A 22517-nucleotide genomic window follows, 5' to 3' on the forward strand; every position below is an offset into this window, starting at 1 on the left:
ATTTCTCGCCATCTCCTTTAGGAGAATGCTTCCAGCTGATACAGATTAGTCTCGTCCAGTGATGTCTAAAATCAGCTTGTAGGAACGAAATTGCCATCGAAACAAAGTTGAAGGAAGATTTAAACAATTAAAATTTCAATCAGTTTCAACTGGCTATGGTTTATTCAGAAGTATTTTATCTTACACTGACCATTAATTCACATACTTGGTTAGTAAAAAAGATTGACCTTAATTTATAAGCAACACCTTGCCCTTAACATAGTGTCCTAAGGGTGGTTTTAAACCCAATTTGACACTGGCTGGAATGGTGATGTGAAGGAAATATTTTTAAGTTGAAAAATATACATTTAGTGAATGTTGTTTTCTTTTGAACTATTATGTTTCATTCACTTGAAATTGGATGTGTTGAAATTGTGTTTTTAAGACGGGAATTGTTTTTGATATACTTCTGAACTAATTTCATACAAAAGATTGAAAATGTGTTAAACAATTTCTTTGGGGATGAGTGAGTTTTCTGCAGGTGTTTGGTAAGTAAGTAGGATCACTGTCCAAAAGGAAATATCAAATGTGCTGTTTAAAGAAAAGCCAAATACTAAATACCCGGGGTCTTAATTATAGTTACCTGACTTACTGGCACTCTGGAACATAACTCTGCTAGCCTTCACATCAAAACATGATGCTAAAATTAACATTCCCTCCTTCCAGGGTTAAGGCTCAATGTTCAGAATAATAAGGCTGAATAGATAAAACAAACAGTGTGAAGTTAGTAGATTGGTGAAGCCAGCATTATAATCTTGAGCATACATTTCCTCCTCGTGCTAAGTTTTTATATTTTGCTGGATTTACACTGGTCCAGGGTTATCAATGAGCAGTGCAGTAGATATATGTACACAGTGTTGAGTTTTTATACTCCCTAATTTGTGATAGTGTAACTGAGGTAGTTATAATCTACTGGAATGTTGCACAATCAAATAGTGACACTTGTGCACAGAGATCTAAAGAACCAAAGAGTGAATATATAATTTGGTGGGTAAAAGGCAGCAAGTGCTCATTTGGTTGCGTTAATGTTATTTGCCAAGAATAAAAAGCAAGGAACAGGGCAAAAGACTTCAATGAGCAGCTATGTAAAGATAACTGCTGGAGGAGTTTAGTATTGTAAATTACTGGGTATTTTGTAAAGGAAGGGGGACCTGTATGTAACTAAATAGGAGCTAAGTTGTTGGTATAAATCATAAATAAGATGTATTGCATTAAATTATATAACACTAGAAGAGGGCACTCAGCCCACTGTGTCTATGCTAGCTCTTTGAAAATGCTTCTTAATTAGTCTCACTCCCCTCTTCTGACCCTGTTTTTCTGCAAATTCACATTAAAAATTTTTTAGAGGAGACTATGCCATTGTGTGGGCAGGTGGCATTTCCATTATAAATACATGAAAAAGGAGGCTGAAGAATACTTGTTTTCTCTAATACCAGGAATATTAAGAGTAAGCTTGTGAAACTGGAGGCATTTGCAGTAAATGAATCATGGCAGTTTTAATGTAGTAAGTGACAAAAGAAGCTTCAGAATTGAAGCAGGTACTGAGTAGAATTACAGGATAGTACAAAGGCATGTTCAAAAAGATGGGTCTTCAGGCAAGAGAAGTTTTTTAAAAACTGAGCTTTCAAAGAGTTTGAATCTAGTGTCGCTCAGGAGGGTATTAGGAAAGCAGACCTGTTGGAAGAGGGGCAGGCATGTACTGGCACATCTGGCTGAAGAAGCTTATAAGCATAGGGTGGGTAAACAAAGGGATTTTCAACTTGATGTGTTTGGGACCAAACAAAGTAGGTGAGAATAGAACATTAGAAAAGTGGGATTTGATGCGAGATAGATTGTATAAAATGGAGTTTTGGAAGTTGAGACTTGAAGTACAGTGAGCTGCTGATGAATATTGGGGAAGTTAAGCTTGTCTCTGTGACTGAAGCATGTATAGAAGAGTATTTTGATGAAAGAATAACATTTCTAGGTGAGAAGAAGCTTGTGGCAGTTACTAAAGAGTAGCTTAAGTTGTCGACTAAATTATATCCCACTTAAGTTTTATAAAAGCACATTCCTAATGCATGCCTTCAGAACCCTGCGCTAATATATTTCATAAGAACATAAGAAATAGGAGCAGGAGTAGGCCATCCAGCCCCTCGAGCCTGCCCCGCCATTCAATAAGATCATGGCTGATCTGAAGTGGATCAGTTCCACTTACCTGCCTGATCCCTATAACCCCTAATTCCCCTACCGATCAGGAATCCATCTATCCGTGATTTAAACATATTCAACGAGGTAGCCTCCACCACTTCAGTGGGCAGAGAATTCCAGAGATTCACCACCCTCTGAGAGAAGTTCCTCCTCAACTCTGTCCTAAACCAACCCCCCTTTATTTTGAGGCTGTGCCCTCTAGTTCTAGTTTCCTTTCTAAGTGGAAAGAATCTCTCCACCTCTACCCTATCCAGCCCCTTCATTATCTTATAGGTCTCTATAAGATCCCCCCTCAGCCTTCTAAATTCCAAGGAATACAAACCCAATCTGCTCAGTCTCTCCTCCTAATCAACACCCCTCATCTCTGGTATCAACCTGGTGAACCTTCTCTGCATTCCCTCCAAGGCCAATATATCCTTCTGCAAATAAGGGGACCAATACTGCACACAGTATTCCAGCTGCCTTTACAACCTTCACACAGATTGCATCAGAAGTGTGGGATAAAGTGATCAGTACAATGTCTCCACAAATTGTATAATACATCTTTACTCTCCTTGTAAATTCTGACATCATGAAAGCAAATCTGAATTGAATTTTAAACCTGATAATGTTAATACTTGGTTCCAGTATAAGTTGTATACTACTGCAGTATGCCTTTTCATTTAAGCCATGGAGGGGTTGTGGCCCAGTGTCATCATCTCAAATAAATTTAACAAGAAGTGTCCTCTTTGAGGTAGTGTTGGAGGAAGTCAGAAAACCCTGGGATTGAAAAACTAATATTACTAAACAGGGGAATTTAAAATAAGGACCAAAATGTGCCTTACTTATTTTGTACAAAGGTACTACTTCCATAGGCACATAACTACTGCTATAGAAATTAAACAAGTATTTTAGAATGTATTGTGCACCTTGGCCAAAATGCAAACTGGTCTGGAGCATAATGGGGAGAGAGTTAAACCAGACAGGCCACATTCTTTGGGAACAATGAGCCACAGAATACAGTTATGTTATCAGAAAAAGTCATGGAAAGTACAAATTCTCATACTTTAGAAAATGAATAGAAGTATTCATAATGTATATAAAGTATTCAATTCCTACTGATGATAAAGCAGAATGAGGCAGTGGGAACATCACCTTTTCAACTCTGGCTTAAGATGAGAAAGCAACCTTTGAACCTTACGGATTTATGTAAGCGGGGTTGTTTAGTGGGTAGGAACTTCCAGGTCCTATAGGCCAATGAATTCCTAATTCTGTTGGAACGTAGGATGCAATTGGCCAAGTTTAATAATGTGCACCAATGCGATTGGAGCATCCAATTAGGATGACAGGGTAGGCAGGAGAAATGAAGTTACAAAAATGTATAACTGTTTTGCCATCGCACCTCAGAAAGGAGTTGCCGTGTCCAGATGCCTTTCTTCCAGCATGTGTTGGTCAATAAAGAATGTCTTTAACCAGCATACTGTCTTTCGTGAATCTTTGTATTTAGTTGTTCAGCTCAATACTTAGCAACTGTGAGAAAACCCCTGCTTCAGGTAGCAATGAATAAAATTCAGATCATTAAAAAAGAAACCTATCAAATAATTTTATCATGGGGTATTCCTTTTGAAATTCGGAAGATGTAACATGATTTATGTTCTTTGAGGATGATCCCAGCAGGATAGATAAAGGGGAATCAGTAGATGTAGCATATTTGGATTTTCAAAAAGCATTTGACGATGTGTTACATAAAAGGTTACTGTAAAGATAAGATCTTGTGATGTTGGGGTGATATATTAGCATGGATAGAAGATTGGCTAGCGAACAGGAAACAAATAGAGATCAATGGATCATTTTACGGTTAACTAGTGGATTGCCATAGGGATCCATGCTGGACCTCCATAATTTGTGATCTACATTAGTAATAACAATAACATCGTTGCCAAATTTGCACATGCTAAAAGATGAGAGCAAGTTTTGAGGAGACGACAAATAGTCTGCAAAGGGATATAGATAGGGTACATGTGTGGGCAAAAAATTGGCAGATGGCATATTATATGGAAAAATGTGAGATTGTCCACTGACAGGAATAGTAGAAAAGCAGAATATTATTTAATGGAGACTGCAGAATGCTGCAAAACAAAGGGGTGTTGGTGCCCTTGTGCTTGAATCACAAGTTAACATATGCAGATACAGCAAGTAATTAGGAAGGCAAATAGAAATGTAGCTTTCATTACAATGGGGATAGAGTAGGAAACTAGAAGTCTTGCTATAAATGGCAGGGCATTGCCCTGGTGAGACCACATCTGGAGTAATTGACATAGTTTTGGTCTCCTTGCCTCAGAGGAAACTACTTGCAGTGGAAGCAGTTTGGAGAAAGTTCACCAGGCTGATTCCTGGATTAAGGGGTTGTATTATGAAGAAAGGTTGGGCATAGAGGTCGGGAGTTTAGAAGAATGAGAGGTGATTTTATTAAAACTTATAAGATCGACGAAGCTTGACAACAGGGTAAATGCTAAGAGGATGTTTACCCTTATGGAGGAATCTAGAACTGGGGGCACAGTTTAAAAATAAGGGGTCTCATTTAACATGGAGATGAGGATTTTGTTTCCTCCCAGGGGCTTGTTGGTCTCTGGAATTATCTGCCCCACACAGAGTAGTTGATGTTGGAGTCAAGGGTCATGGGCACAGGTGCGAGAGTGAAATTAAGGCCACAATCAGATCAGCCATGATCTTGTTAAATGGCAGAATAGTCTTAATGGGCTGAATAGCCTATTTCTTAGGATCTTAATTGGACCCACAGTCTTGTCCCTCTGACTAATTTGCACAATTGTTTTCACTGGTGTAAAATATTCTTTGCTGTGATGTATCCACATCAGCTCATGAAGCTGACAAGACTGCAGCAATCTAGCTGGTGCCTGAGTACGATTTTTATTCCCATCGTGGGCAAAAACCCAGCAAATGCTATCTGTAATTATTTCATAATATTGAGTTATGTTCCAGTCAACAGTGTAATCAAACTTTGCTATGGTGCTTTTTATGTTTAATTATCAGCTTCTAAATCAAAAGACATGCTGCTTAAAATGTACCACCCTGCTTTGTCATTATGCAACAATTCTATTTTAAACTGTATAAAATTTGCAGGAGTTTGAGTATTTCTGCATTAAAATTAGGCTTTGAACATGGGATTTCAAACATGAGTCTCACCGTCATATGAATTTTGACCACACTTATTCTTACAATAGTAAATTTCAAAATAGATTTACTTCTTTGTTAACCTCATCACGAGCCAACAACTAATCTTTGAGGCAGGGGATGTTGGATATTTCTGCTAAATTTAAAATGAAATTTTGTAACATGTCCAAAAATGATTCCCAGCCAATGAAGTCCCTTTGAACTGTTGTTACCATTTATAATGCAGGGATGCAATTGAATAAAACTGATTAGCTTTGTTCATCCAAAGCTGGTCCAGAGAGGCAACTACAGAGCCAAATAATCATTGTTTAACTATTTCAGTAAGCTGAGTATGTACGTGTTCCATGATTTTACTAAATGAGCTATTCTAAAGTCCAGGCTTCTTGATATAGCTGGGCAGGATGTGTATCTAATTGCATGCACATGTCTTTGAGCCTTGGAATTATGCCAGGTGATGCTCATTGCTTTACTTGAAACTTCCTGAGATTAGTGTTGGTGAGCAGTGTATGTGTTTGACTCCTTTCTTTCCCTCAATCTGACAACTGTAATTTAAATTACTCAATTTCTGCATGGACGGACTTGTTATTAGTGGCCTAGATGCTCCTATTTGCGATTGTGCGTAAAATTGATTGGAGCCAAAATGATGTCAAAAAGTTTAAAAGGACTGGTGCTAATTCCAACTGAATGGTAATGAACCATTTGCTGAATTGTTTCCTATGTACTTTAACAAATATATCCCGGTGCAGATTTGGGCTCGCATATGGAGCACTCAACAGTGAATGAAATTTAAAGAGATGGAAACAATTAAGTGTCAGTGTGAGGATGATAATTTGCAAGGTATCATCCACATATGAGAAAGTTAATTGATGCACAGAAGATCTGTATGCAGGTTTGGAACTATAACTGAATGTTGGAACACAAGTGAACAGTATAGTTCTGCTGCCTTAGACCATGTGAAGATTCCTGCCCATGTTTAAAAACAATTGCTTCAAAATTCCATTATTTGAGTGCATATGGTTTTAGATTGGGGCTTTGTTTTGCAAAAGTTGAAAGTTAAGAACAAGTTCCCTAACAGATGTAGGATGATCATTTACAGTTGGACATAATGTAAAAAGGAGTCTTGCACGCATTGACTAAGAGGTCGTTAAATGCCAGCTCTAGAAATGAGAGGATCCAGATCACTGTACTCCCCACAAGGGATGTGATGACTTCCTCGGAGATGCCTTTTGCTCGGTCAACATTTTCTTTCCCTTTACTGTTTTTTTTTCCCCTGGAGTTTGTGCAACACCACCTAGTTATTTTTCCCCTGGAGTTTGTGCAACACCACCTAGTTATTTTACATAAGAACATAAGAAATAGGAGCAGGAGTAGGCCATCTAGCCCCTCGAGCCTGCCCCGCCATTCAATAAGATCATGGCTGATCTGATAGTGGTTTAGTTCCACTTACCCGCCTGCTCCCCATAACCCTTAATTCCCTTATTGATCAGAAATCTATCTACCTGTGACTTAAACATATTTAACGAGGTAGCCTCTACTGCTTCAATGGGCAGAGAATTCCAGAGATTCACTACCCTCTGAGAGAAGAAGTTCCTCCTCAACTCTGTTCTAAACTGACTCCCCCTTATTTTGAGGCTGTGTCCTCTAGTTCTTGTTTCCTTTCTAAGTGGAAAGAATCTCTCTGCCTCTACCCTGTTTAGCCCCTTCATTATCTTATATGTCTCTATAAGATCTCCCTTCAGCCTTCTAAACTTCGAGTACAGGCCCAATCTACTCAATCTCTCCTCATAAGCTAACCCCCTCATCTCTGGTATCAATCTGGTGAACCTTCTCTGTACTCCCTCCAAGGCCAATATATCTTTTCACAAATAAGGGGACCAAAATTGCACACAGTACTCTAGTTGCGGCCTCACCAGTACCTTGTACAATTGCAGCAAGACCTCCCTGCTTTTATATTCCATCCCCTTCCTGATAAAGGCCAACATTCCATTTGCCTTCTTGATTATCTACTGCACCTGCAAACTGAGTTTTCGCGATTCATGCACAAGGACCTCCAGGTCCCTCTGCACAGTAGCATGTTTTAATTTTTCACCATTTAAATAATAGTCCATTTTACTATTATTTCTTCCAAAGTGGATAACCTCACGCTTGTCAACGTTTTATACTCCATCTGCCAGATCCTCGCCCACTCACTTAGCCTATCCAAATCTCTCTGCAGACTTTCCGCATCCTCTACGCAATTCGCTTTCCCACTCATCTTTGTGTCATCCGCAAACTTTGTTACCCTACACTCTGTCTCCTCCTCCAGATCATCTATGTATATGGTAAACAGTTGAGGCCCCAGCACCGATCCCTGCGGCACGCCACTGGTCACCAACTGCCAACCAGAAAAGCACCCATTTATTCCAACTCTCTGCTTCCTGTTAGATAGCCAATCCCCAATCCACGCCAACACCTTACCCCCAACTCAGTGTACCCTAATCTTCTGCAGCAACCTTTTGTGAGGCACCTTATCGAATGCCTTCTGGAAATCTAAAAACACCACATCCACCGGTTCCCCTCTGTCAACTGCACTCGTTACATCTTCATAAAAATCCAGTAAATTCGTCAAACATGACTTTCCCTTCATGAATCCATGCTGCGTCTGCTTGATCGAACCATTTTTTTTCCAGGTGTCCTGCTATTTCTTCTTTAATGATGGATTCCAGCAATTTCCCAACTACGGACGTTAAGCTAACTGGCCTGTAGTTACCCGCCTTTTGTCTACCTCCTTTTTTAAACAGTGGCATCACATTAGCTGCTTTCCAATCAGCCGGCACTTCCCCAGAGTCCAGCGAATTTTGATAAATTACAATCAACGCATCTGCTATTACTTCTGCCATTTCTTTCAGTACCCTGGGATGCATTCCATCCGGGCCCAGGGACTTGTCTACCTTTAGTCCCATTAGCCTACCAAGCACTACCTCTTTAGTAATAGTAATCGTTTTAAGGACCTCACCCACTACAGTCTCACTACCGTCAATTTTCGGTAAGCTATTTGTGTCCTCTACCGTGAAGATCGACACAAAAAACTTGTTTAAGGCCTCGGCCATTTCCTCGTTTCCCATTATTAAATCCCCCTTCTCGTCTTCTAAGGGTCCAACATTTACTTTAGCTACTCTTTTCCTTTTTATATATTTGTAAAAACTTTTACTATCAGTTTTTATATTTTGTGCTAGTTTAGTTTCATAATCTATCTTTCCTTTATTTATCGCTTTCTTAGTAGTTCTTTGTTGTTTTTTAAAGCTTTCCCAATCTTCTAATTCCCCACTAGTTTTGGCCACTCTGTACGCATCGGTTTTTAATATAATACTCTCCTTTATTTCCTTAGTTATCCACGGCTGGTTATCCCTTTTCTTACATTCCTTCTTTATCACAGGAATATATTTTTGCTGAGTACTGAGAAAATCTCCTTAAAAATCCGCCACTGTTGCTCAGCTGTCCTACTAACTAGTCTGCGCTCCCAGTCTACATTAGCCAATTCTGCCCTCATCCTATTGTATTCCCCTCTGTTCAAGCAGAGGACACTGGTTTGGGACCCTACTTTCTCACCCTCCATTTGTATTAGAAATTCAACCATTTTGTGATCACTCATTCCAAGAGGATCCCTCACAAGAAGATCATTAATTTTACCTGTCTCATTACACAGCACCAGATCCAAGATAACTTGCTCCCTTGTAGGTTCTGTAACATACTGTTTGAGGAAACTATCCTGACAGCATTCTAAGAACTCTTCCTCAAGTCCACTGCGTCCGACTGGAGTCAACCAATCAATATGCAGGTTAAAATCCCCCATGATTATTGCTGTTCCGTTTTTGCACGCATCCATTATTTGCTTGTTTATAGCACGACCCACCTCAGAGTTATTATTTGGGGGCCTATAGTCCACGCCCACCAGTGACTTTCTCCCCTTACTATTCCTTATCTCCACCCAGAACGATTCCACATTATGCTCCTTCGAGCCTATATCGTGTCTCACTACCGCCCTGATATCTTTCATTAACAGAGCTACCCCACCTCCTTTTCCTTCCTGTCTATCCTTCCGAAATGTCTGATACCCCTGGATATTCAGTTCCCAGTCCTGGTCACCCTGCAACCACGTTTCTGTAATGGCCACTAGATCATACCCATTTGTGCCATCAACTCATACACTTTACCTGAATGCACGTAGCATTCAAAACAAAGTGTCTTTATGCTAGCCTTTATATGGACCCGATTTTGTTAGTGCATTCTTTTGATTGCATGCTCTGTCCCTACCTGTCGCAAACTGGTTATCCTTCTCCAGACCATCTCCTTGCACTGCGTTGACCACCTCCCTTCTTGTGTTTGTCACCTTTTTTACTCTGCCTGAGCCCTTGACTCCTTTAACTAGATGAATGTCCTCATCATTAACCTGCACTCGTTCCCCCCCCCCCCCCTCCAACTATTTAGTTTAAAGCCCTATTTACAGCCCTGGTTATACGATTCGCCAGGACTCTGGTCCCAGCACGATTCAGACGAACCATCCCATCTGAACAGGTCCCATCTTCCCCAATACTGGTGCCAATGTCCCATGAATTCAAACCCATTCCTCTCACACCAATCTTTGAGCCACGCATTTGCAAGACTAAAGCAAAATACTGCAGATGCTGGAAGTCTGCAATAAAAACAGAAAATGGTGGATGTACTCAGCAGGTCAGACAGTATCATGGAGAGGTAAAAGACTGACAGTGGATTTTGATACCACTGTAAAGAGGGATGACCAACTACATTGTTCACATTAAGCCAATATGGTGTGAAAAAGAGGAAATGTTGGGTCTTGCTATGGTACATAACACATTGTTATTATGGTATATAATGCATTGTTATAATAGTATAATTATCACAGTAATGGTTTTATGTTTATTTGTACCAAAATTTATCTGCACTAGAATTCATTTCTTGAGCACTCATGGCAGACACTCCAGTACAATTTCCATACCCAGAAGTAGCTCTTTGTCTGAAAAGCTTGCCCACTCCTGACTAGGTGGCCATTCTTCATGTCACTATAAATTTCAGTAAGGGGAAACAAGATGGAAACAAATTAAAACATGCTACCGTGCAAAGGGACCTGGGGGTCCTTGTGCATGAGACGCAAAAGCCCAGTCTGCAGGTACAACAGGTGATCAAGAAGGCAAATGGGATGTTGGCCTATATTGCGAGGGGGATAGAATATAAAAGCAGGGATGTCTTGATGCACCTGTACAGGGCATTGGTGAGGCCGCAGCTGGAATACTGTGTGCAGTATTGGTCCCCTTATATGAGGAAGGATATATTGGCATTGGAGGGAGTGCAGAGAAGGTTCACCAGGTTGATACCGGAGATGAGGGGTTTGGATTATGAGGAGAGGCTGAGGAGATTGGGTTTGTACTCGTTGGAGTTTAGAAGGATGAGGGGGGATCTTATGGAGACTTATAAGATAATGCGGGGGCTGGATAGGGTGGAGGCGGAGAGATTCTTTCCACTTAGTAAGGAAGTTAAAACTAGAGGACACAGCCTCAAAATAAAGGGGGGTCGGTTTAAGACAGAGTTGAGGAGGAACTTCTTCTCCCAGAGGGTGGTGAATCTCTGGAATTCTCTGCCCACTGAGGTGGTGGAGGCTACCTCGCTGAATATGTTTAAAGCGCGGATGGATGGATTCCTGAGTGGTAAGGGAATTAAGGGTTATGGGGATCAGGCGGGTAAGTGGTACTGATCCACGTCAGATCAGCCATGATCTTATTGAATGGCGGGGCAGGCTCGAGGGGCTAGATGGCCTACTCCTGCTCCTATTTCTTATGTTCTTATGTTCTTATGTGATGGCCTAGTGGTATTATCACTAGACTATTAACCCAGAAACTCCGCTAATGTTCTGGGGACTCGGGTTCCACCACGGCAGCTGGTGGAATTTGAATTCAATAAAGAATATCTGGAATTAAGAATCTACTGATGACCATGAAACCATTGTCGATTGTCACAAAAACCCATCTGGTTCACTAATGCCCTTTTTTAGGGAGGGAAATCTGCCATCCTTACCCGGTCTGGCCTACATGTGATTCCAGAGCCATAGCAATGTGGTTGACTCTCAACTGCCCTTGGGCAACTAGGGAAGGGCAATAAATGCTGGCCAGCCAGCGATGCCCATGTCACACGGATGAATTTTTAAAAACAAATTCAGCATTAACAGACTTCCAACTGTGGAGGGCATCACAGCTACACCCATGGCTGTTTTTGACCAACATTTGCATACCAATTCCTCCTGAGCAATTTTTAAAAATACTTTTCCAATTCAATCAAATCAAGTCCAATTCCGAGTCTCAGAAAGTTGAGACATTCCCTGATCCAAGCTGACAAGACAGGGTCTGCAACCCCTGTCTTGGGCCTGATCTACATGAGCCAAGCTGATTGGAGTAGGCGCAGGTCGTCTTCCTCCAAGGCTTGATCTCATTTGTATCTTAGCCAAAAGGCCGAGATGCCGCTTTTAAAAATTGCTTCATATGAATATGAAGCTTAAATGTAACCTAATGACCTCAACCAAGTGCAGCATCCTCTACATACTACACTTGATCTTAGCCAAAAGGCCGATGGATGTATCAGGAACAGGGTCTCTGGCTGAAATTTCCTTTCTCTTATCCATATGAATCATTTGGCACAATCCTACTGCTAGCTCTTCTAACTCAGCATGTTTTTTAGATTGTGTCATGTAACATGCAGCTTATGAAACCTAGAATGGTGCTTTTCTCCCTATGAACCACCAAATCTAACGCCAATCTCTCGCTTGTTCCTGATACACTGTAAGATTTCTCTTTATTGGACTCTATTTTATCAACAGTTTGAGATGGGTAATTCCACATTCTAACAAGCCACTGTGTATGCATGCCTTTTTTAAAAACTTCCCTTTAATTTTTAAAATGTTAAATTTGTGCCCTCTTGCTTTTTGATTTTGAAAATGGTGGAAACAAAAACAACTTGCAATTATGGAGCATCTTCAACATAAAAATGTCCCAAAGTGCTTCGCAGGGATGTAAGGAAATTTGAGAACCAAACCAAAGGGAGGGAGAGCATAACCAAATATATTGCTATAGAGGTGGATTTGAAGGAGAAAATGGGAGGTGGAGAATCAGAAGGATTTAGGCAGGGAAATCTAGAGTGGACTTTGGGCCACTAGAGGGCGATCTCTAGGTGGGAATCACTACTGACCACTCTAGCTGCAAATGGTGGCATAGAAGGTGGATGTGACTGAACTCGTAATCCAGAGGCCCAATCTAATGCTCTGGGGAGGCAGGTTCAAATCCCATCATAGTAGCAGTGGAATTTGAATTAATAAATCTGGAATATAAAGTCAGTCTCAGTATTGTTTTTATTCATTCAAGGGAAATGGGTTTCATTGTCTATCCCTAATTATCCGTGAGAAGGTATTGGTGAGCTGACTCCTTCAATCGTTGCAGTCCATGTGGTGTAGGTACACCTATGGTGCTGTTAGGGAGGGAATTTCTGGATTTTGACTCCGTGACGGGGAAGGAATAGTGATATTTCCAAGTCAGGATGGTGAATGACTTGGAGGGTGAATTCCAGATGGTGGTGTTCCCAGGTATATCCTGCCCTTGTCCTTCTAGATGGTAGTGGTCGTGGGATTGGAAATTGCTATTTGAGGAGGCTTGGTGAGTTTCTGCACTGCATCTTGTCGATGGTATACATGGTGGTAGAGGGAGTGAATTTTTCTGGATGGGGTGCCAATCAAGCAGGCTGCTTTGTCCTGAATAATGTTGAGCTTCTTGAATATTGTTGAGTTGCACATAGCCAGGCAATTGGAGAGCATCCCCCCACACTCCTGACTTGAGCCTTGTAGATGGTAGAGAGTCTTTGGTGAGTTACTCACCACAGGATTCTCAGTCTCTGATCTGCTCTGGTAGCCAGAGTATTTATATGGTTAGTCTGCTTCTGTTTCTGGTCAATGGTAACTCTCAGGATGAAGATAGTGGGGGATTCATCAATGGTAATGCCATTGAATATAAATGGGAAATGGTCTGATTCTCTTGTTGGAGTGGTCGTTGCCTGGCATGAATATTAATTGCCACTTGTCAGCCCAAGCCTGGATATTGCCCGGGTCTTGCTGCATTTGGACATGGACTGTTTCAGTACCTGAAGTCATAAATGGTCTTGAACATTGTTTAGTCATCAGCAAACATCCCCACTCTGAGCTTATCATGGAAAGAAGGCCATTGATGAAACAGCTGAAGATGGTTGGGTCTGGGACACTACCCTGAGGAACTCCTGCAGTGATGTCCTGAGCTGAGATGACTGACCTCCAGGACCACAATTATCTTTTGTTAGATATGACTCCAACTAGCTTTGATTCCCATTGACTCCAGTTTTGCTTGTGCTCCTTGATGCCACACTCGGTCAAATGTGACCCTGATGTCAAGGGCAACCACAAATTCAGCTCTTTTCAGTTTGAGCCAAGGCTCTAATCAGGTAAGGAGGCGGGTGGCCCTGGCGGAATTTGAGCTGAACGTTAGTGAGCAGGAGATTGCTGAGTAAGTGCCACTTGATGGTGCTGTTGATGGCCCCTTCCGTCCCTTTGCGAATAATCAAGAGTAGATTGATGGGGCAGTAATTGGCTGGTTTGGATTTGTCCTGCTTTTTGTACATGGGGTGTACCTGGGCAATTTCCTATATTGCTGGATAGGTGCCAGTGCTGTAGCAGTACTGGAACAGCTTGGCTAGGGGCACAGCAAGTTCTGGAACACAAATCTTCAGTCTTATTGCTGGAATATTGTCAGGGCTTTTTTTAGCAGTGTCTTCAGCCATTTTTTATCATGTGGAATGATTCAAATTGGGTGAAGACTTGACATCTGTGATGCTGGGGACCTCCAGAGGAGGCCGAGATTGATCATCCACTCAGCACTTCTGGCTGAAGATCATTTGCGCTGCTGGGCTCCCCATCTTTTGAGGATGGGGATGTCAATAGAGCTGCCTCCTTTTTGTGATTTGTTTAATTGTCCATCACTATTCACAACTGGATGTGGCAGGACTGCAGAGCTTAGATCTGATCCATTGGTTGTCGAATCGACAGTCGTAGAAACTATATTTGACTGCCATTAAGACCCATCTGGTTCACTAAGGAAATCTGCTGTCCTTTCCCAGTCAGGCCTACATGTGAATCCAGACCCACAGTTAAGTGACTTTTAACTGTCCTTTGAAATGTTCAGTTCAAGGGCATTTGGGGATGGGCAACAAATGTTGGCTTTGCCAGTGACACCTGCATCCCATGAAAGAAAGGGGGGAAAAAAAGAGGCTGCTTAAAGGAACAGCATAATTATAGTAATCACTAGTAATCCAGAGACTGGAGTAATGTTCCAGAGATGTGAATTCAAATCCAACCCACAGTTGGGCACATTTAAACTCCGTTAATAAATTGGGATTAAGATGTTAGTCTCAGTAGTAATGATCATGAGGCTACTGGATTGCTGTGAAAACCCACCCTGGTTTACTTGCGTTAGGGGAGGAGGAAGTTGTAGTACAGGTGATAGAACTGAAGGGCTGGAATTTTATATAGGTGGGAGGAGAGAAGTTCATAAACTGAGAAAATTATATTTGAGGTTTTGGAGGACAGCCAATTCGCCAGTCAATCAACAGGTGTGATGGGCAGTCTCTGTACAGGATACTGGCAATACTTGAGCTTAAATGTGTTGACATTTTGAGGTGATAAATCAAGAATGAGTGTTTTGGCAGTAGATGGGCTGAGGTTGAGGCGGAAGTTAAATGTGTTTTAAAGGTGGAAATAATTTTGATAGCAAGCATACTGAGTTAAAAGGTGAGTTTAAGGTGCAAAAGAACACCAAAGTGGTGAATAGACTGGCTCAGCCAGAGACAATAGCCATGGAGGAGAATGGTTTAATGAAACCTGGACTTACCTTGGTCTGAAGGTCAGAGGTTGGGAATTCCAGTTCCGAATGAACATTGGGTCTTCCCACGTGCACCAGCAGGGGACTAACCCCACGTGCGTAATCTGTGTATTTTATGCTCTTCAGGAAGAAAAACGGCACAAAAATACAGATTAGATGGCCTGATGCAGAGAGCTATTATCTACTAGGTGTCCCAGGCAGCAGGACATGGGAGGGTGACGGGGAAAGGTTCCAAACCAGAGAGGGGCCCCTAGAGGATAGTCCCAGAGGCTCCAAATTAAAGAGAGTTGTAGGGAGTACACTTTAAGCAAAGCAGGAACAAGAGAAGCCCTTGAGAACACAGCCAAGGTTGGGGATTCTGCTGCAGAACCGGACAGACCATCCCAGCATTGATCTTGGATACAGAAATGATAAAGATACACTCTGCCCAGCCCAGTTGACCATGCAAAGTCCTCCTTACTAATATTTGGGGACTTGTGCCCAAATTGAGAGCTGTCCACAGACTAGTCGAGCAACAGCTGATATATATGATATATGAGGGCGGCACGGTAGCGCAATGGTTAGCACTGCTGCTTCACAGCTCCAGGGACCCGGGTTCGATTCCCGGCTCGGGTCACTGTCTGTGTGGAGTTTGCACATTCTCCTAGTGTCTGCGTGGGTTTCCTCCCACAGTCCAAAGATGTGCGGGTTAGGTTAATTGGCCATGTTAAAAAATTGTCCCTTAGTGTCCTCAGATGTGTAGGTCAGAAGATTAGCTGGTAAATATGTAGGGATAAGGGGGTAGGGCCTGGGTGGGATTGTGGTCGGTGCAGACTCGATGGGCCAAATGGCCTCTTTCTGCACTGGAGGGTTTCTATATGATTCTATGATATAGTTTTACTCAAATCATATTTATATCTTGCAACCAATTTCCCAGACTCACCACATCTGGATTTTTCCTGTCCGACTGGCAGGAGAGTGACCAAGATATGCAGCCATGAGGGAGTGGCCCTGGAATTCTCAACATTGATTCCAGTATCATGACCTCAAACCAAACATAAGCAAGGAATCATCCTGCTGACTACCATTGCTATCCTCCCTTAAGTGATGAATCAGTGCTCCTTCTTGTTGAACAATATTCTGCTTGGGGAACTTCAATATGTATCATCAAGAGTGGCTCAGTAACAGCACTACTGACCAAGCTGACACATCTGCCAGACTAAGCCTGCAAAATGTGCTCCGGGAGCCAAGCAAAATGCAAAAACCCATTAGATCTTGGGTCTCACCGATTTACCTGTTGCAGGTGCACCTGTCCATTACATTATGGAAGCAGCGATCATCTCAGTCATTTTGGACATAAAATTCCACCTCCACACTGAGGACAGCCTCCATTATTTTGTGTGGCACCATCGCTGTGCTCAATGGGATACTCTGACTTAGCAGCTCAACACAAGGCATTCATGAGGTGCTGCCGGTCATCAGCAGCAGCAGAATTGTATTCCACCAAAATCTCTGCTCATGACCCAGCATATCCATCATTCTGATTATTACCCAACCCCAGTTTAATGAGTGTAGGAGATCATGTCAGGAGTAGCATGGAGTCTACGGAAATAGGGCAAACAGGTAGGGAGGTCATGGAAGCTTTACAGATTAAAGGGGAGGAGGTGCTTGCTGTCTTGAGGCAAATCAGAGTGGATAAATCCCCAGGACCGGACAGAGTATTCCCACGGATCTTGAGGGAAGCTAGTGTTGAACTTGCAGGGGCCCTGGCAGACATATGTAAAATGTCAGTATTCACGGGGGAGGTGCCGGATGATTGGAGGATGGCTCATGTTGTTCCGTTGTTTAAAAAAGGTTCCAAAAGAAATCTGGGAAATTATAGGCCAGTCAGTTTGAGCATGGGCATGTTATTGGATGGTGTGATAAGGAATAGGATCTACAAATATTTGGATAGACAGGGACTTATTAGGGAGAGTCAACATGGCTTTGTGTGGAAGAAGGTCCGTGGGAATACTCTGTCCGGTTCTGGGGATTTATCCACTCTGATTTGCCTCAAGACAGCAAGGTCATGTTTGACCAATCAGAGTTTTTCGAGGAGGTTACCAGGAAAGTGGATGAAGGGAAGGCGGTGGATGTTGTCTACCTGGATTTCAGCAAGGCCTTTGACAAGGTCCCTCATGGGACGTTAGTTAGGAAGGTTCAGTCGCTGGGTATAGATGGGGAGGTAGTAAATTGGATTAGACACTGGCTCAATGGAAGAAGCCAGAGAGTGGTTGTGGAGGATTGCTTCTCTGAGTGGAGGCCTCTGACTAGTGGTGTGCCGCAGGGATCGGTGTTGGGTCCATTGTTGATTGTCATCTATATCAATGATCTGGATGATAATGTGGTAAATTGGATCAGCAAATTTGCTGATGATACAAAGATTGGAGGTGTAGTGGACAGTGAGGAAGGTTTTCGAAGCTTGCAGAGGGATTTGGACCAACTAGAAAAATGGCAAATGGAATTTGACACAGACAAGTGTGAGATATTGTACTTTGGAAGGACAAACCAAAGTAGAACGAACATGCAGGGTAAATAGTAGGACTCTGAAGAGTGCAGTTGAACAGAGGGATCTGGGAATACAGGTACAGAATTCCCTAAAAGTGATGTCACAGGTGGATAGGGTCGTAAAGAGTGCCTTTGGTACATTGGCCTTTATAAATCGGAGTATCGAGTATAAAAGTTGGAGTGTTATGGTAAGGTTATATAAGGCATTGGTGAGGCCGAATTTCGAATATTGTGTACAGTTTTGGTCACCTAGTTACAGGAAGGATGTAAATAAGGTTGAAAGAGTGCAGGGAAGGTTCACAAGGATGTTGCCAGGACTTGAGAAGCTGAGTTACAGAGAGAGATTGAAATAGATTGGGACTTTAGTCCTTGGAGCATAGAAGAATGAGGGGAGATTTGATAGAGGTGTATAAGATTTTGATGGGTATAGATAGTGAATGCAAGCAGGCTTTTTCCACTGAGGCTAGGGGAGAAAAAAAACCAGAGGGCATGAGTTAAGGGTGAAAGGAGAAAAGTTTAAAGGGAATATTAGGGGGGGCTTCTTCACGCAGAGAGTGGTGGGAGTGTGGAATGAGCTGCCGGATAAAGTGGTAAATGCAGGGTCACTTTTAACATTTAAGAAAAACTTGGACAGGTTCATGGATGAGAGGGGTGTGGAGGGATATGGTCCAAGTGCAGGTCAGTGGGACTAGGCAAAAAATGGTTCAGCACAGACCAGAAGGGCCAATAGCCTGTTTCTGAGCTGTAATTTTCTATGGTTCTAGCACCAGATGCACTTAAAACTATGATGCAAACCTAATGAAACTCCAACATGACTACTGGGCAGGATATTTGGTGTATCCCCCACCACCACCTCTGTTGCATGTTTTGTGGTAGTTGAAGCAGCCTGCCTTTGGCTAGTGGCAGGATCTTCTGGTCCCATCGTTGTCAATGGGGTTTCCTGTAAATGCACCCACCCCGCCATTGCTGGGAAACCTGCGGTAGGGGTTCGCTGTTGGTGGGGTCAGAAGATCCCACTGGTGGGACAGCCAGAAACTTCTGGCCTATACGTACATTCTAAACAGCACAGCATGCGATAGACAGAACTAAGCATTCCCACAACCAACAGACTGGCGGCACAGTGGTTAGCACTGCTGCCTCAGTGCAGCAACCCAGGTTTGATTCCTGGCTTGGGTCACTGTCTGCGTGGAGTGTGCACGTTCTCCCTGTGTTTGCGCAGGTTTCCTCCAAGTGCTCTGGTTTCCTCCCACAGTCCAAAGATTTGTGGGTTACATGGATTTGCCATGCTAAACTCCCTCCAGTGTACCTGAACAGGTGTCGGAGTGTGGCGACTAAGGGATTTTCACAGTAACTTCATTGCAGTGTTATTGTAAGCCTACTTGTGACACTAATAAATAAACTTGGATTAGATCAAAGCTCTACAGTCCTCCCATATGCAATGATGGTGGAAAATCAAGCCACAAACTGGAGGAAAAGGCTTCGAAAAATATCCCATCCCAATGATGAGGGAACCAGCATCACTGCCTTCAATTTGATTAATTCCATGAGGTATCAAGAAATGCTGAAGGCACTGGATACAACAAAGATTGAGCCTGGATCTCATCCCACTGTACCAAAAGGACTTGTGCGAAGTTGCACTTGCTCACCAATAGCCAGATGTTCAGTTTGAGTTTTGCCATGGCCACTACAGCCTTGATCCAAAAATAGACAAAACGGCTGAATTCCAAAGGTGAGGGGAGAGGTGGCATTTGATCGTGTGGCATTAAGGAGCCCTAGTAAAATTGTAGTTAATGGAAATTAGGACAAAAACTCACCATTTATTGGTGCCATATCGTGCTGAGGAAGATGTGTGTGGTTGTTGGAGGGCAAACATCGTGGCCCCAGGACATTGCTCCAAGAATTCCCCAGGGTAGAATACAAGGCCCAAACATCTTCAGCTGTTTCATTAATGCTGTTTCTCCATCATAAATCAGAAGTGGAAACATTTGCTGATGACCACACAGCGTTCCATACCACTTGTAACTCCTCAGATACCGAAGCTAATCATGTCTGCATGCAGCAAGACCTGGACAACATTTAAACTCAGTTAGTAAGTGGAAAGTAACAACCATGGTCTCGAGTGCCAGGCAATGACCATCGCTAAATAGATAATTTAACTATTGTGATGATAGTAGGTAGTTGCTATAGATATATTTCTGTAGAATGTTTAAAATTTCAGCTTTATTCTATAGACAGTCGGTATGTTGGAAAACATATAGCTCAAGGGTTGTAAAAACAAGCTAATTACTAATTTCAGCTTGGAATTTGTTACTTTGATAGAGCTAATGGACTTTTACTTACACAAAAGATTCCTTGAAGTTGACTACATGTTTCTTGATCACATGGAATGAATCAAATTGAAGACAGTGATGCTGGTTCCCTCATCACTGGGATGGGGATATTTTGAAACCTCTTCCTCCAATTTGTAATTGATGTGGTTAATGGGCAGAGCTGTAGCAGAGAGAAGGAAGTTTTTGCAGTTTAGAGTTTTAGCTGGAAATTGTTTGAAGGCCGAGGCTTCTGCAAGCCACTCTGAATTGCGCTCTCTCTCTCTCCAAAGGTATCTACACTTAAAGCAAGTATATTTGTGATTGCTTGGGCGGCACAGTAGCACAGTGGTTAGCACGGCTGCTTCACAGCTCCAGGGACCTGGGTTCGATTCCCGGCTTGGGTCACTGTCTGTGTGGAGTTTGCACATTCTCCTCGTGTCTGCGTGGGTTTCCTCCGGTTTCCTCCCACAGTCCAAAGATGTGCGGGTTAGGTTGATTGGCCAAGCTAAAATTGCCCCTTAGTGTCCTGAGATGCGTAGGTTAGAGGGATTAGTGGGTGGGATATGAGGGTAGGGCCTGGGTGGGATCGTGGTCGGTGCAGACTCGATGGGCCGAATGGCCTCTTTCTGTACTGTAGGGTTTCTATGATTTTTAACTACATTTAAAGCGGCCTTTAATGAGGAATGTTACTTATAGAAACCCTACAGTGCAGAAGGAGGCCATTCGGCCCATCGAGTCTGCACCGACCACAGTCCCACCCAGGCCCTACCCCCACAGATTTACCCAGTAATCCCTCTAACCTACGCATCCCAGGACTCTAAGGGGTAATTTGTAACCTGGCCAATCAACCTAACCCGCACATCTTTGGACTGTGGGAGGAAACCGGAGCACCCGGAGGAAACCCACGCAGACACGAGGAGAATGTGCAAACTCCACACAGACAGTGACCCTTATTTGGAACTGTAACAGTGATGAATTGGAAATTAAAATAGTTAGTTATTAGTTCATATTTAAACTTATGGATAAAAATAATTAGATATAAAAATCCTTATTTTGTCAGTGGAATCAATTCTGGAGCGAAGTACCCTTTTCTCACATGTTTGCCACAAAGGAAAAATTGTTGAGGTCTAGTCCGGCTTCTGAATATAACTTGGGGTTCTGGTCCAGTAACCTAACACTATCTTCCCTTTTAATAATGTATTCCAATGCGGAATCCCCCAACACCAATATCCTCTGGCTTGCTATTTTCCAGAAACTAAATATAACCAGCATATAAATAATGTGGTTACAAGAGCAGATCAGAAGGTGGGAATTCAGTAAGTGACTCCCCAACATCTGTCCACCATTTACAAGGCACAAGTCAGGAGTGTGATGGAATATTCTCCACTTGCCTGGATGAGTGCAGCTCTAACAGCACTCAAGACGTTCAACACCATCCAGGACAAAGCAGTCATCCACCACCTTAAATATTCACTTCCTGCACCACCCTGTATATAATGGCAGCAGTGTGTACCATCTACAAGAGGCACTGTAGCAAAGTGTACTATAGCACTGTGCTGAGGCTCTTTTGACAGCATCTTCCAAACATGTGCCCTCTACCAACTAAAAGGATGAGCAGCAGCTGCATGGGAACACCACCTGCGAGTTTTTCACCAAGTCTCTCACTATCCTGATTTGGAAACCTATTGCCATTCCTTCACTGTTGCTGGGTCACAATCCTGGATCTCCCTCCCCAATAGCATTGTGGATGTACCTACACTGCATGGTTTGCAGTAATTCAAGAAGACAGATTATCACCACCTGCTCAAAGGCTACCAGGAATGGATAATCAACGCAAGGATGAATCATTGTAGAATACTGAATGTAAGAGTGTGGGGGTGAAAAGCTAACTCATTGTTAGAGATAATCTGGTTTTGATTGAAACTCAACACTGACAATCCCACCAAACTGGCCAATTAAGGAAATGTGTTGGAAGAGGATGCAAAGAGATCAAAAGGATGAGAAGAAATAATGTACCTGGTCATAATCACAGACAATGGTGGGAAGTTATGGCTACGTCATGGTGTGACCCACCACAGGGGATCTCGGGCCAGCCAAGAGTCCACTGACTTTTGGCAAGACTGGAAGATTCCAGCAGTGGGTGAGGCCAGAAAATCCCAGCCAATGTCTTTTGTTTTTATTGGGGCCATTTCAGTGTTGTTGGGGAGCAGTAAGTTGATTGGAAGGATTTAAATAGGGAGTGTGGCAAATGGGTCAATACTGAGAGGCAAAGATTTTGGAGAAGAAAAGATTAGAGTTAGGGTAGACAGAGGAATTGATATTTAAATGAGTAGGGGACTTA

The sequence above is a fragment of the Mustelus asterias genome, chromosome 7, assembly GCF_964213995.1.
Source record: "Mustelus asterias chromosome 7, sMusAst1.hap1.1, whole genome shotgun sequence".
NCBI lineage: Eukaryota > Metazoa > Chordata > Chondrichthyes > Carcharhiniformes > Triakidae > Mustelus > Mustelus asterias.